Source organism: Selaginella moellendorffii, unplaced genomic scaffold (assembly GCF_000143415.4).
Source record: "Selaginella moellendorffii unplaced genomic scaffold, v1.0 SELMOscaffold_25, whole genome shotgun sequence".
In the NCBI taxonomy this organism is placed as follows: domain Eukaryota; kingdom Viridiplantae; phylum Streptophyta; class Lycopodiopsida; order Selaginellales; family Selaginellaceae; genus Selaginella; species Selaginella moellendorffii.
The window spans coordinates 294,664-310,914 of NW_003314286.1; positions in this window are offsets into that span (position 1 = coordinate 294,664).

Consider the following 16,251-nt stretch of genomic DNA (forward strand, 5'->3'; position numbering starts at 1 on the left):
TTTTATCTCCAGCGCACTCCCTCTCCCGTCCGTCGCCGCTGCGCACTCCCGCCCGCGGCTATCGCCCGCCCGCGGCTCCCGCCCGCCCGCTCGCCCTCACGGCTCCTACCCGCAGTCCCACCCGCCCCCGCACGCCCAGCGTGCGCCCTAAAATTACTTCCACGTGGCCACAGCCCCAACACTTAGCCAAATTTCAATCAGCGCGCCTTAGTCCGCCGGTTTCTTTTATGATCAAGCATGGCAGCAGCACATCAATTTCCAGAGGTAAGCAATCAATTCAACTTCATATTGATTCAAGAAAATTATTTAGGATCCCCCATGGCTTGATGAGGTGCAAGAATTCCATGAAAAGGATTATTTTTGTGCAGATGATTTAGATTGGAATTTGTCTAAATCAAATGAAATTATACCTCCTATTGTGTATATATTACAGAAGGATGTGAACAAGTTTCTAGATGGTGAGAGGATAAGGGGTGATAAAGTGGATTTCTGGCGATTTTCTAACAAAAATTGTGATCCTGGAGATTTGAAACGACTCAAAAACACAAGCTTTTTATCATTAATCAGGTATATCTTTTTAACAAAATATAATTACTAACTTCTTGATACAGGTATTAGTGTGAATATGGAAAACAAGATGCTTGTGAAACATGAAAAGTTCATATCAATATTTAAAATTTATTTACCTCTATACTAGTCCTTAGCTGAATTTCTTGTTGATGCTGTATATTTTGATGCATATCTTCTTGCTTAATATTCATATATATTAGTATATAAAATATGCTAGTTTACCTCTAACGTAATTTCCAACTGAATTTCTTGTTCATGATAAACATTTTGATGAATGTTTTCCTGCTCAAATTTTTATAAGTATTTCAAAAGTTTAATTAATAAGTGAATTACCTCTGTCATAGCTTCCAAGTCAAGTGCTTCAAAATCTTGATGATGATAAAATAAATCATCTGATCCAGGTTCTAAGATTGTATGTGATTGTGATGGTTGAACCTTATAACTAGTTGTAGTCCAATCAGTTTTTTCTCCTTGTTTTAACATAATAATTTTTGCTTGATACTTGCAAAAGTTTCCTTTGGTTGCCTATGGACAATTACACTAAGTCGAAAAAGCCCAATCACTGTGTCCTTCACTTCCAACAACAAGATACTATATAATTGGATCTGAAGAAGATTGTACATAGGATTTGTGAGGATTGTCCTTATCGAATTTTATTTGAGAGTTGTTAATATTTCTTGCTTTAACAATTGCACCATCGATTAGTTTTTCATATGCATCGTTTCGGATAAAACCATGATCTTTGCAATAACTAGTAAACCAGTATCTTGCATGAACCTTAGTAGTAAGTTGATGAATTGCCCAATCCATCCTTCGATTGCGAGCATGTTTTTTTTCGGATGAGAGTATAGCTTTCATATTTGTATGGAATGCCTCAATCAAACTATTTGTCTCTTTGTTAGCATGAGGGAAATTTCGAGCATCAACAACCCATATATCTATCAAATATAAATTAAATTAAATTATAAAAATTAAAATATTAATTCACTTACCAACTTTGTCCTTCCATTCATCTTAAAAATACTTGATAAAGGCTACTTCATTTTGAAAATCCACTTCAAAATGTTCAATAAGTTGTTTAATCTCAGCTCGCATAATATTATCATCATGAAAAAATGCATGAATTGAATGATATATAATATCTCTGAGACGTTTATTTCCATCCTAATATCCCAAGATTTCATCTTACAAATAATAGGTTTGAGCCAATTCCTCCTCACATGCCAAATATATAATAAAATTTGACAATCAAATGTAGCTCTATATAGAAGAAAATAATTAAATTATTTCATATCAAATTAATTACTTTATAGCATTAATCTCTGTTTCAGCATCATCAATCATTATTGCCCGTGGTTTCTAATTTGGCATGTGTTCTAAAACTCATTTTTTAAGAGCTATCATCTAATTCTTCATATATTCTCCTTTCTCACTAAAAGTTAAAACCGATGCAATTGAAATACCATTTCCATGATAATCAAATTACCTTGTAGTGATTAGTTCCAAAAGTTGCATCAAGACTCAATAAATTATTATTTGAAAATTCCACCATCTTTTGTAGTTGCCAAGTTGTCTGAATCTCAATAGTAAAACAATCTTTACCTCGATCACCTTCCTGATAGAAAAATATTTTCTCGGGATTTGTGTTTTTCCAAATACGTACACTCTATGCGTCATTCTCATGTAATCGATAAGTTGAAAGCAAATACTTCCTATGCAGATTATTGATATCCTGCATAGTTAGAAAATCATCTCAATGAAGAGGTTCACCAGCTGACTTGTTCCTTCCCACAATCTGTATATGCTCATTATAAATCTGATTTGATGTGAAATCCTACTAAATCATATGAATCACCCAATGTCAAATATCTATTGAAAGCTTCTGAGGAAATAATGACTTTCCTCCAGTCGGATCAAGTTGACCATGATAAAGAATCCCATTCTTATCACAATGCTCTCTATGATAATACGTAATCTGCATATAATCAGGCCATTTGTAAAACTGTTTGACCAAAAAATTGCAAAGGCAACCTCACTTATTAGAACTTTGACCTGATCTACTTCTAAGTCTTGACTTTGGTGTAAATTCAGCAATCATAATAGAGGATGTTTCACGAGCATCTTGTTTTCCATATTCACACCAATACCTGTATCAAGAAGTTAATAATTATATTTTGTTAAAAAGATATACTTGATTAATGAAAAAAATCTTGTGTTTTTGGGTTGTTTCAAATCTCCAGGATCACAATTTTTGTTAGAAAATTGCCAAAAATGCACTATATCACCCCTTTTCCTCTCACCATCTAGAAACTTGTTCACATCCTTCTGTAATATATACACAATAGGAAGTATAGTTTCATTTGATTTAGACAAATTCCAATCTAAATCATCTGCACAAAAATAATCCATTTCATGGAATTCTTGCACCTTATCAAGCCATGGGGGATCCTAAATAATTTTCTTGAATCAATATGAAGTTGAATTGATTGCTTACCTCTGGAAATTGATGTGCTGCTGCCATGCTTGATCATAAAAGAAACAAAAACGTTTTTAGGTCAATTATGGGGCAACCATCTGGCGGACTAGGATTGAAATTTGGCTAAGTGTTGGGGCTGTGGCCACGTGGAAGTAATTTTAGGGCGCACACTGGGCATGTGGGGGCAGGTGGGAGTGCGGGTGGGAGCCGTGAGGGCAAGTGGGCGGGCAGGAGCCGCGGGCGGGCGATAGCCGCAGGCGGGAGTGTGCAGTGGCGACAGACGGGAGAGGGAGTGTGCTGGAGATAAAACAAAAAGAAGGCCTAATGCCACATCATCACCAGGTAAGCGAAGAGAGAGTGAATCAGGATGGTGTTTAACGGGAGGCCAAAGATAAGATCCATGGAGCACCCATTGATTATATAGTTTAATTTTTTTACATTCATTACTAATGACATATTTCTAAAACTATGTCCATTGTACAAATACATATGGAGCAAATTTAATAAGATTGTTGTTTTGCGAGCAAAACTTTGTGGCGGTGTGATAGTACTTCAGATGTAATCGTTGTCACACAGATACTCGGGCATGGTACTCGTCCTGATACTTCCAGATGGCCGAGTGTCTCAAGGGTTAGCGTGTGGAACTTCCTATGATCGGGGTATTGCTTTTCGATTCCATTTTCTCCGAATGTTCTGCCACAGTTATATATTCGAGTTCTTCATGAAACGGTCCCGAACTTCAAGGCCGGTTTTTCTTCTGATTGTTCAAGCTCTTATGGGATCTGCATGTTTGCTTTATTTATGATTATGCAGATCTATGGAACGTTCCTCAAATTCACTGTCAGTACCATGCTCTAGCAACATGGCTAGATATACCACCCACTGCTGGACTGGGAGTAACACAAGCAAACTCTCCAACTTGCGCTAACGAGATTCCATGGACAGTTCAATGAGTTTGCTTCTAAACACTTCTACTATGTGAACATTAGAAGTGTGGTTTAATCCACATGGCAGTTGATGTGGAGTGTAGCAAAAGATCTTTATAAAGTGGTAAGATGAGAATTATAATACTATATTAAATTTGTTCTAACAAATCAAGGTGAATAAGAACATTTTTATTGTGCCATGAGGACTGATTGCATGCAGCCACACACCATTCCTATTTAGGGTGAGAATATAAATACATGTGGTTGTTCTAATAAATCTCATTTTCAAGGCGAATAAGAACAATCTGCTAATGATTGTGTGAGCACTGAGAGCATGTGGCCACACACCATTTACATTGTTGGATGAGAATGAAAAGATGCAGCAAGAGTCTTTATAACGCAAGTCTAATGTTATTTTATAACTTTCATTTTTAAGGTGAACAAGAAGAATATAAAGAGTGAGCCATATGTCATTCCTATCTAAGGTCAGAATTATAAATACCAAGTTCTTAATATATTTCATTTTTAAAGTGAACAAGAATAATTTATTGATGATAGTGAGGAGTGAGAGATAGCAACAAATATGTGATTGAACATGGAAATATTATATATTTACATATGTGTAGATTTATTTTTTTATTTTGAGTTGCATGCAAAAGTATTATACACACAAACACTTTTCGATTATTATATAAGCAATCAAAATATAATTGTGTGTATAATATTTTTAATTAGGGTATAACACCTTAAACCATACAAGACAAATATCACATCATCTTAGATAACATGATGTCACCACAAATATAGTAAAGGTATTTTATTTATCTCATTCTTATGTCATTGAGTACAAATTTATGATCTCCCAATTGTGATCATCTCTCTCCTCCTTTGTGTGCATTCCATTTGCCTCTCATTTCATGTGTCTATGCTTTATTTCTCATAGTTTGGAAGCATATTTCAATTGTAAAATATACTAATGTAAGCATGGTGGTTCAATTGGCAAGTATTTCTTATTTCTCACAGCTTGTTTACGTTTCAACACCTTAATCTAGGTAATAATTGATTGACCTAGAAGTGAGTGCAATCAATTAGAATGTAGAGGTGAGTGCAAAACCATTTTATGAATGTTTAGGGTGTTGAGTGTTGTGACTTTCTGTGAGCAAGTGGATCTTACTGTAGCCACAGTAATTTCTCGCATTCCTAGTTTGTTGTTCTTGGCCTTAATGTGCAAACACGCCCAATAGTAATGCTAAAAATATATATGTATGATAAGTGTTTTCGATTACCCTTACCAAGGAGAGTGCCTCAAGTACACAATGGTGGCAAACTCAACTTGCAACATCTAAAAAACATGTAAAATCCAATTTGTGCACACATATATGTTTTTTTTTCATATATTTTGCAACCTTACACATTTTTTTATCAGGTCACCCACCCCAGGTACACCTCTCTCCCCCCAAAACTACCATCACAAATTTCTTGCTATAGTGGCTATGGACTATTTTTATTTAATCTTGAAATAATATAAGTTGAGAACTATATATTAAGTGTTAATTTTCTAACAAAACTTATTTTTAAGATAAAGAAAGCACTAATAGTCCTTAAGGGTCATAATATATAACCTAAAGAAGTGAAACCACTTAGGCACACTAGTGTATTTTTCTTGAATTGATGTACGAAATCTAAATTTTATCAATGACAATATGGTGTTTGGCCATATGCAATATGTGGCATGTGTCTATAAAGAAGAAATACATATTTTCATAATTGTTTGTGTCATGAAAATTGAAGTCATGCCATACAAAAAATGCAGGGAGATCATTTATAAACAGACGTGAGAACTATATATTTACTAGGACCTGATTGTTTTGAAACAATTCATTAAAAAAAAGAACAAAAAAATGGCAGTGGGCATACACCAGCCTAACTAGTGAACACTTCTTTCATTGTGCTCTCAGTAGTAATTTCGAGTCAAATGTCTTACTTTGGAGTGTGGCTACTTGGCAAATGCCAACATCACACAGTGGAAAAGGGGGGAGAGGGAAGTGATCACAGGAGTTAGTAGATGGTAAAAAAACTTTATATTGTAGAATAGCTTGCTGTGCCACACATTGGTAAGTTGTATCCTTAGCATTCAAACAACTTGTTAGGAGCCAAAAGCTCTTCTAGCCACCTTTTCAGTGCTTCTGTCCATGTGTTCTCCACTTTCTGCCTCTAATCAAATAAGTAGAAAGGATCTCAAGGCATTCATTTTCTTAAGTAATGGCCACACAAAGAGATAGAAAAGCTTGTGAAGAATCCATGATTGCAAATAATCCAACTTCGCACCAAAGCACCAAAGAGAAAGAGGGAATGGGGCCAGGGAAGACAATATTGATATCTCTGAAGTTCTATGTAATAATTTGTTGTGTGATGCATGTAGCAATGTTTGGTTTGTTTAATATAAGTGTTATTCCTATTTAATATTTTTGAATAATCTAATTGATCAATAATTATAAACATGTTGTCAGTTTATAGATCAATGGTAGAACATACTAGGAAGTGTTTAAGAAAATTTACAAATTATAAATATAAGATTAATATAAATGAATAATAGCAGTTAGATGATATAATATCCTAGAATATCTAAGCATATTCTAAGTATAATGGTAATTACACATATGAAATTCATAAACACATAGTGTGACATTATTCACCTCATAACACAATTATTACATCTTACATAGTATTGATTTAGATATTTACATAAACATGAATTCCATCTTATGTGTATATCCAAAGGTTCTATTTTAGTGGTAAATTTTATGTAAATAAGATGGCCATGCCAGACAAAAATGAAGTTACAAAAGTCCTGGTGTTATGCAATAACTTCATAATGAGGTGTGATGCTTGCAAATCCTGTGGTATAAGATTGGTAATGAAATAAACAAATCAAAATATTAACACCAATATTGAGTTCATTAAGGCATGGAAGTGTGCACATATGCTATCAAGTGACTGACCTGGCACTTCTGGCTCTGATCCTTTGCACCATCTTCCAGACCATCAAATACACAGGCTTCCTGGTTCCATGGATGACTAATCGCATCATTCCAATCCATAAGGATGTTCCTGACAAACTACTGCTGTATTATGGTCAGCAGCATTTTCTCGAAACTCTACGCACACATGCTGGAGAGAAGACTCTCCCAGTGGGCAGAACAACTCCAAATGCATACTTGGGGGCAAGCCGGATTTCGGCCCCGACATGGTGTCGATCATCTGGTCACGTTGCGGACAATTATGGACTGAAGGCGGACAAGGCAAGGCCTACTAATCTGTTGTTTGTGGACTTCACCAAAGCTTTTGATACAGTCCCCTGCAATCTTCTATTTGAGCACCTCTGGGATCTGAACACACCTCCGTCTCTCATCACAGCTATCTGCCACCTCTAGATTCAAGCCGAATTGGTAGGATGAGCAGCGATCAATTCCTGGAAAAGTGCCTCAATGGTAAATTCCGAACAAAGTCGGAGACAAGGGGGCAGCCCTGCTTAACCCTGTTTGATGTCCAGATGGCGGGACTGTTTCTCCAATTACTTCTCTACACCAATGACTTGCTCTTGCTTGCCAACTCCCATGGGCAAATGCAAAGACAGCTTGATGCGCTCGCGAGATTTTGCACACCAATACAGCTCTCCATAAAACTTAGTAAGACACAGCTGCTGGCTTCGGGAAGGGATGGAAGACCCTCCCCCCTCTGTTCTATTCAGGCCATGAGGTCATGAGAGCAACACAATACAAGTACCTTGGCATCACCCTGCATCAGCAATGTTAAGACCCCCAACAAGATCAAAACTAGAAAATGCTAAAGACAAAGAGAAAAGCTAGTGGAAACAAAGAAGAAGCCTTAGACTGGTGTTGATTCAGATTGTGGAGAAATGGAACAAGGCTAACCTATATATACTATAGGTTGATGAAGCTCCACCACTCTTGGATCGAGGACGGCTTAAATATAGCTGAGGTTGAGGAGGCGCCACATCAATATCAGGAATGTGGCTCGAGACTCAGGAATCGGGAAGTGTCTTGAGAGTCAGGAATAGGGAAGTGTCTCGAGAGTCAGGAATAGGGAAGTGTCTCGAGAATCAGGAATGTGGTCTGCAGGTCAGGAATCCGGCATCAAGAATTGGGGGATTCCTGACAGCACCCCCTCCTCAAGAACGAGTGGAACGAGGATGTGAATGAGAACGATGAGGAGGATGAGATGAGCGGCGAGGGATGGGAGATGGAGAAAAAGAATGAGGACTGGGACAACTAGGATAGCGGCGGTGGAAGTCCTGAACAAGGTCAGGAGAATGAATCAGGTTGTCTGCAGGTTCCCAAGTGCGTTCTTCAGGCCCGTAACCCTTCCAGTCGACCAGATAGTAGAGTTTAGACCGTGAAATCTTGGAATCAAGGATGTCCTGAACCTCGTACTCAGACCCATCCTCGAGCTGCACTGGTGGAGGTGGAGGAATGACCCGATTGGGAATAGGACTGGGAATATAAGGCTCAAGGAGAGAGGAATGAAAAACGGGGTGAATTTGATATGAGGAGGGAAGTGCAAGGCGATAAGTGACAGGATTAATGATGGCAGTGATAGGGAAAGGACTGAGGCGTTTGAAATCAAGTTTTGGACAGGGCCTGGTGGTGGAGATATTTCGCCTGAGGAGCCAAACTTTATCCCCGATATTGTAAGGGGGACAATCCTGACGATGGACATTGGCAAATGTTTTGTGAGATTCCTGAGCACGATGGAGGTGGAAGGAGATGGAGTTGTGGATTTCTTGGAGGTTGGAGACAAATGCCTCAGAGCGGGGATTTGAATGAGAGGATTCGGATGGAGAAGGAAGTGAGAGATTGAATCGGGGATTTCGGCCAGAGTTTGCAAAGAAGGGGGAAATTTGAAGAGAGGAGTGAATAGAGTTGTTATAGGAGAACTCAGCAAGGGGAAGGATATCGAACCAGTTATCTTGATGATAGTTGATGAAGCACCTTAAGAATTGTTCCAACGTCTGAATCGTTCGCTCGGACTGCCCATCAGTTTGAGGATGATACGCCGAAGAGAGGTTGGCCTTCACTCCAAGCAGCTGCAAAAACCGTTGCCAAAAATGAGAGATGAACTGAGGCCCCCGATCCGAAACCACATCTGTAGGAATCCCATGAAGTCGGAAAATTTCCCTGAATACCAGTTTTGCCATGTCCTCGCCCGAAAACTCCTTGGTACATGGCAAGAAGTGCGCCATCTTTGTGAAGCGATCCACCACGACTAAAATGCTGTTGAAGCCTCCAGAACTCGGAAGATCACTCAAGAAATCCATGGAGATGGATTCCCAAGGACCTGAAGGGACTGGAAGGGAACGAAGTAAACCTGAAGGAAGGTGGCGAGGTACCTTATTCCGGGCGCAAGTGTCACAGGAGGTAACAAAAGCTTTGATGTAGTCGTCTATGTGAGGCCACCAAAAGTCCCGTGCAACTAGCTCATAGGTTTTCGCAATGCCGAAGTGACCAGCAGTCGGGCTATCGTGGCACGCCATTAGGACCAACCTTCGAGCATCACCTTCAGGAACATAAAGCTGCTCCCCACGGTATAATAAGCCATCTAAGAACTCGAACTCGTCAAATCGCCGGCAGTCGGGAGTCACAGGGTGTCCAGCCTGAAGATGGGGGAAAATGTCGCTGGCGAGATCAGTGGATTGAAGATCGTTTCTGATGGCATCCATCAAGGAGGAGTCCTGAGGGGCCAGGGAAATTGCCATAACTTGAAGCCGATCAGGACCGAGGATAATTTGATCCTGTTGATCGAAGGCAGGATTACCAGGCCTGAGACTGAGATAGGAGCGCCTTGAAAGAGCATCAGGAAGGCCTTGAAGCTTTCCAGGTCTGTACTTGATAACAAAGTCAAACCGACTCAGGAATTGTGCCCACCTTGCTTGACGACGGCTTAAAACTCGGGAAGTGGCGAAGTACTCGAGATTTTTGTGATCCATCCAGACTGTTGTTTGATGGCCCGCCCCCTCCAAGAAACGGCGCCACTCTCCAAAGGAATCCACGATGGCAAGGAGCTCCTTGTCGTGGATTTCGTAATTGATCTCCGCAGGCTGGAATTTCCGAGAATGGAAAGCGACCGGATGAAGTTCTTGATCCGCTCCGAGTTGAGACAGCACAGCACCGATGGCAAAGTCGGAGGCATCAGCCTCGATGAAGAAAGGTTGTGAGGAATCAGCATGGATCAACACGGGAGCAGAACTAAAGGCTGCCTTGAGTGTGTCGAAGGCGTGCTGGGCAGCAGTAGACCAAGAGAAGGGAACATCCTTGCGAGTGAGATGCGTGAGAGGAAGGACAATGTCAGAGTAGTGATCAATGAATTTGCGGTAGAAGTTGGCGAAGCCAAGGAAAACCTGAACGTCTGACATTGATTGTGGAGGCTCTCACTCGAGAATAGTCTTGACTTTGGCAGGATCCATCGTGATACCCTCAGGAGTGACAATGTACCCAAGGAACTCCACAGACTGCTGATCGAAGGAACATTTCTTAAGCTTCGCGTATAGGCCGTGTTCTCGCAGCTTCGCCAGCACCTTGCGTACATGTTCGTCGTGCTCCTCCTGAGTTCTTGAGTAGATGAGGATGTCATCGAGGTAGACGATCACCATCTGATCAAGAAACTCCCAAAAGACATCGTTCGCCATGTGTTGGAAAACTGCGGGAGCATTTGTCAAGCCAAATGGCATGACAGTGTACTCGAAGTGGCCATAGCGGGTTCGGAACGCAGTCTTCCATTCATCACCAGGCCGGATCCAGATCAGGTTGTATGCGCCACGGAGGTCAATCTTGGTGAAGAAGCGGGCACCGCCGAGGCGTTCCAACAGGTCCAAGATCAGGGGCAGCGGATAACGGTTCCGAACAGTCACCTTGTTCAAACCTCGGTAATCGATGACTAACCGCAAACTCCCATCCTTCTTCTTGACAAAGAAGACAGGCACTCCAGCCGGGGACTGCGAATGCTGAATGAACCCCGAGGCAAGGTTCTCATCCACGTACTCTTTGAGGGTTTTAAGCTCGGACGGGGATAACCCGTAGATAGGCCCCCATGGAGGCGACGCTCCTTCCTGTAAATCAATGGGATAGTCATAAGGCCGATGAGCAGGCAGTACACTAGCTTTTTTCTTGTCAAACACATCCCCAAAATCATGATACTTCTCAGGAAGACTGACAGGAAAAACATGCAAAGCAAAAAGGAAAATAGATTCTTCATGAAGGAGTTCTTTCATAGTGATTGTGGAGATAGGAGGAGGTGTACGACAAAATGGAATGATGAGACGAGGATACTGTCCAGTGTAAGATGGAAGAGAGGAAAAAGAAGTGGATGAAAACTTCGTAGAGTCAGGAACAGAACCCCGATTTGAGTTTAGGGAACTTTTCCTGATTCGGACTCGATGAACACCAGGGGAAGCCGTGGGAGATGGTGATGTGGGAGAGTGGCGCCGAGTGGGAGAGATGAGCTGTAAGTCCTTCCAACAAATCTAAGGCTAATGTAGTTGGAACCAAGGAAGACCGAGCACCACAGAGGAGGACTTGCTGTTGATGATGTTGAAGGTGATATCGGTGACGGTGGACCTGATGTGTACTCGAACGGGCAACGTTTCCCTAAGTCCAGAAGATGGAGACACAAAATGCCCGTCGATGCCTTCAACCCTCAGATGCCGTATGGTAGGAGAAAGAGGAACGTGATGTCGGGCAGCAAAGTCCGTGTCCATGAAGCAGGAAGTTGCACCCGAGTCCAGTAGTGCCAAAGCCTTGAGTCCTGATTGTCCGGTGAAAGAAAGGAGACATGGGATGCGGAAGTTGCGGGAATTGGTGGTGGCTTTGATGAAAGGTGGTGAGGAGCTTGATAAGGAAGAAAAGTGATTTTTATTTGGGGAGTCCAAACAGACAGCTCCTACTCTGTTTGGACAGGGTCGTTTCCCGACTGCAACAGAGGTGGACTTTGAGGCAGAGTGAACTTGAGCAATCAGGGAGGCTTCTTGGGACACACAGCTGCTTTGTGATTAGGATCAGCACAGTAGAGGCAAAGATTATGAGATATTCGACGTTGCTTCTCAGCAGAACTCAACTTCCCTCTAATGAGTCGGGGAGTACTAGAAATATCCATCGGGACCGGAGCAGTAGGTTCAGGACTATGCCCCGAAGACTCAAGCTGGGATTCCTGAGTCTGGGACGGAAAAACAGCGGCGCGGCGACTTTCCTGACGACGTTCAAAGAGACGGTTATCACATCGAACAGCTTTGTTGATGGCGTCCGACAGGTCCTTGGGATCCTCCATGGTGAGCAACAAATCCTTGACACCGTTGTTGAGGCCGAAACGAAATTGGTCAATCAGGGCTCGCTCATCCCACTGAGTGTCCAAGGCAAGGAGTTGGAACTCTGCAGCGTAGATCGAGGCAGGACGAGACCCCTGAGAGAGACGTCTCATATTTGTGGTAGCAGCCCGAACCCGATCCGTCTCGCCAAAACATGCTTCGAGCTTCTCTTTGAACAATTGAAGATCCATCAGCTCCGGAACCACGACCCCTTTCATGCTCTTCTCCAGAAGAGGAGAAAACCATGACAAAGCTGCACCCTCGAGCAATGTCCCAATCGCGCCGATTTGAGACTCGGGAGTGGGGTACCGCCGATGTTGAAGTGCAAAGATCAGCTCCATTTGGTTAAAAAATCCACGAAGCTCCGAACGCTTGCCTGAAAATTTCACCGGGAAACTCACCTTCGGTTCAGGAACTTTGTTGGATCCTTGAGCCGAAAGTGAAGCAAGCTCCTGCTGCATGCGAAGAAGGGTCGCCTTCAGCTCGGTATTCTCAGACTGGATTTTTGCAAGGACTTCGGCAAAGAAATCAGGATGGCTTGGAGACTCCATTGGCAAGAAGAAAGAAAAGAAAAGGGGGAAAAGACAAAAGCAATCAAATAATCAAAACGAGCTAAAAGAAAAGCAAAAAGCACAATCTGAATCAAACTGTCAAGACCCCCAACAAGATCAAGACTAGAAAATGCTAAAGACAAAGAGAAAAGCTAGTGGAAACAAAGAAGAGGCCTTAGACTAGTGTTGATTCAGATTGTGGAGAAATGGAACAAGGCTAACCTATATATACTATAGGTTGATGAAGCTCCACCACTCTTGGATCGAGGACGGCCTAAATATAGCTGAGGTTGAGGAGGCGCCACATCAATATCAGGAATGTGGCTCGAGACTCAGGAATCGGGAAGTGTCTTGAGAGTCAGGAATAGGGAAGTGTCTCGAGAGTTAGGAATAGGGAAGTGTCTCGAGAATCAGGAATGTGGTCTGCAGGTTAGGAATCTGGCGTCAAGAATTGGGGGATTCCTGACAAGCAACATCCTTGGAAGGTACCATTTGATCTCCTGGGGTAGTTAGAGGTGGCTTATCACCCAACATGTGGGCATAGCCTTCCTAGGTCACACTGGCTGACAATATGTCAAAGTGGAAAAGATTAGTATATTGCTTCTTGAGTCGGTCAATTATTATGATACAAAGATTGTCGAAAGGATCTAGAGAGGGAATAAAGGAGAAAAATGGAAATGTGAGGGGGTTCCAAATGTATAGTAGGAATAGTGGGTAAGTCGGGCATGGTTGACTAACCTGAGGCATAGTTTAACTCCTGCTTGCATGCCTGTCTTTGTTCTGTGTTCGACTTGGGTCTAAGCTTAAATTCCATTCCATGCTAGTTAGTGGAGTACCCATGTCCTTGCGTTAGGCCATCGGTATGCCGAAATAGTGCCAGACTTCGTTTGGTTTCGTTTTGCGTGTTGGTCCTAGCATTGGGATGCTGGTTGCTCCAGGACTGTTCCAAGTCGCTCTAGGCTCTTGTCCCTTCGCTCCTTGGGCTGTATGCTCGGGAATTACTCTGTGGTCCGGTTCCATCACTTCTTGGCTCCATGCTTGGGAGTTTTGCACCATTCCTTTGTTCAGTGGCCCAAGGCTCTGAACCTCGGGTTCTGCACCATTGTCCTTTGGAAACGTGGCATATGACATGTGGCATGTGTCACGTGGCATAAAGAGGATTTAGGTTCCGCTTTGTGGTGTTACCCTATGGTAAATCACCATAGGATAAAGGGTAAAAACCACGTGCGCTACATTTGGTATCAAAGAACTACGTCTCAGTGAGTACTATCCAATGAGATTGGGCAACTAGTCTCGTTGCATACACAAAGATGAAAATAATGATCCAAGTAAGTACATGTTTGGGTGCAAAGACTTCGCAATCGTTCTTTGGGTATGGATTTTGGTTACCTTTTTGTACTACATTGTATAAGTTTGCTCTTGGGCTCATAAGATGGATTTGGGATGTTTCGTTTGCACGAGTTTAAGCTTAGGCTTGTGAGTGAGGCACATTAGCAACTTGAGGTTATACCTTGAGTTGGCAGGATTAATGAAAGTCTATCAGTGGTTCCATGAGTTGTTCTGTGTACTGTGGGTGAAAGTAAACCTTCCCTAGGTTTGTTATGAGTGGCAAATAGGCTGGTCCGTAGCTATTTAGCAAGGCATTAGTGGATCCTTCTTAGGCATGATTATAAGTGAATCAATCAAGACTGTAGGGATTAGTTTATTGGTTCAAATAGTCATTGCTGTGCTCTCTCATAAACTTTTCTTGGATTAGACTGAAGGTAGTGCAAACGCAAGCTTAAGGTTTAGTCAAGGATGAGGCCGAAAAGAGAGTTGTCAGGGATGAAGGATCAAACACATAAATCATCTCCTCTTTTTGGATAGATGATTTGCAACATGGTGTTATCTCATTGCTTATGTTCACATTATGCAATCAAGAGTCCCTACCTTGATGCATGTTGGAAATGATAGTTTTACAAATGGCGAGTTGTGGGATGGATAGTGGTGAAGCGCTAATCCTTTTTGTCTAGGCTTGCTATTGAAGATTTGGGTTGCAATGCTCAATTCTTTTCTGAGAAACCTTGCTACTGCTCTTTGAATAACTTGGTGTTGGATTAGTTTTGAGTTTGGTCGGAAAGAGAGTGGCATGAGTTTGTCAGTGTTGTGAACAAAAGTTAGTGGTATTGGGTGTTGTAAATCTCTATCGGTGGAGTGTGGCATTTATGTTGCATTTTATCGAATCGAGTTAGCACTTAATATTCACATAAACCTTTGAAGTAATGACATGGGCATTGCTCATGGTGTTGCTCAATTGATGATCAAGTTATTATGATTATTATATCATATCCATGTGATAATGAGCAATGTGTTTACAAAGTTGTTTGGTTAAATGATGATCAACCCCAAAGTGGTTGATGGTGAAGCTAGTCTACTTACATGTAGTAGCATTGTAGTAGCTTCAATTGGATTCTCAATAATAATTCATGCTAAGCTAAAATTGGTTCCTTGTTTCTTGAGGGTTGCCCATTGAGGTGTTAGGAAAGGATTATAGCATTCACTTGCTATGGCTTGTTGGTTTACCTGTTAGCACTTGGAGTAAATTATTGGAAGCTCTATTTCGTTAAAGTGGGAATTGTCATTATCCCACTTGTAAAATAAGGTTTCCAAACCTTTATATAGTATATAAATATAACAAAATTCAATTGCATTGAGGCACATGCCATTTTATTTTAAACAAGGAAATGTCTACTCAATCACTTCTCCTCCCCCTGCCACTGCTTCACCTCTCTCTTCTCCTTGTTATCGTCGTCCAATTTCTTTCCATCCTTTTAATATTGGCTTAGTTGCTCCGAGTCTAGGTGGAGCCCAAGTCCCCATTCAATCTTTACTTTCCCCTTATTAATAAAACAACTTCGTAGACTTCCAATAACATGCTGTAACACTTCTAGTATAATGCAAATCGTCTCAAAGAATTGTCTTTTAATATTAATACAATGGCATGGAACCCCATGCCATAATAAGTTACATTTTTAAATAAATACATGCCATCTCAGACTGTTATTTTTTGCCTCCAACGCCTATACAATAATCTTGGAATTTCATCACTCTCCACACTATCAGGATTTAAACCCAATAGTAATGCTATCTCTTCTCTAATACGTCCACGCTCATGTTCAGTGGTCGAAGAACCCATCCGGTTAAGCAGATTATGGAGATGCGGATAGTGCTTGGCTAGACAATATACATGCCATAAATGATGACTGGTGTCTGTCCGATCAAATGGCTTCTGATATACCGTTCCATCTGCCATTTGGTTGATTTCTGCAGCCACCTCCTGGACTGGCCGGTTCTCTATCACCATCGCTTCAA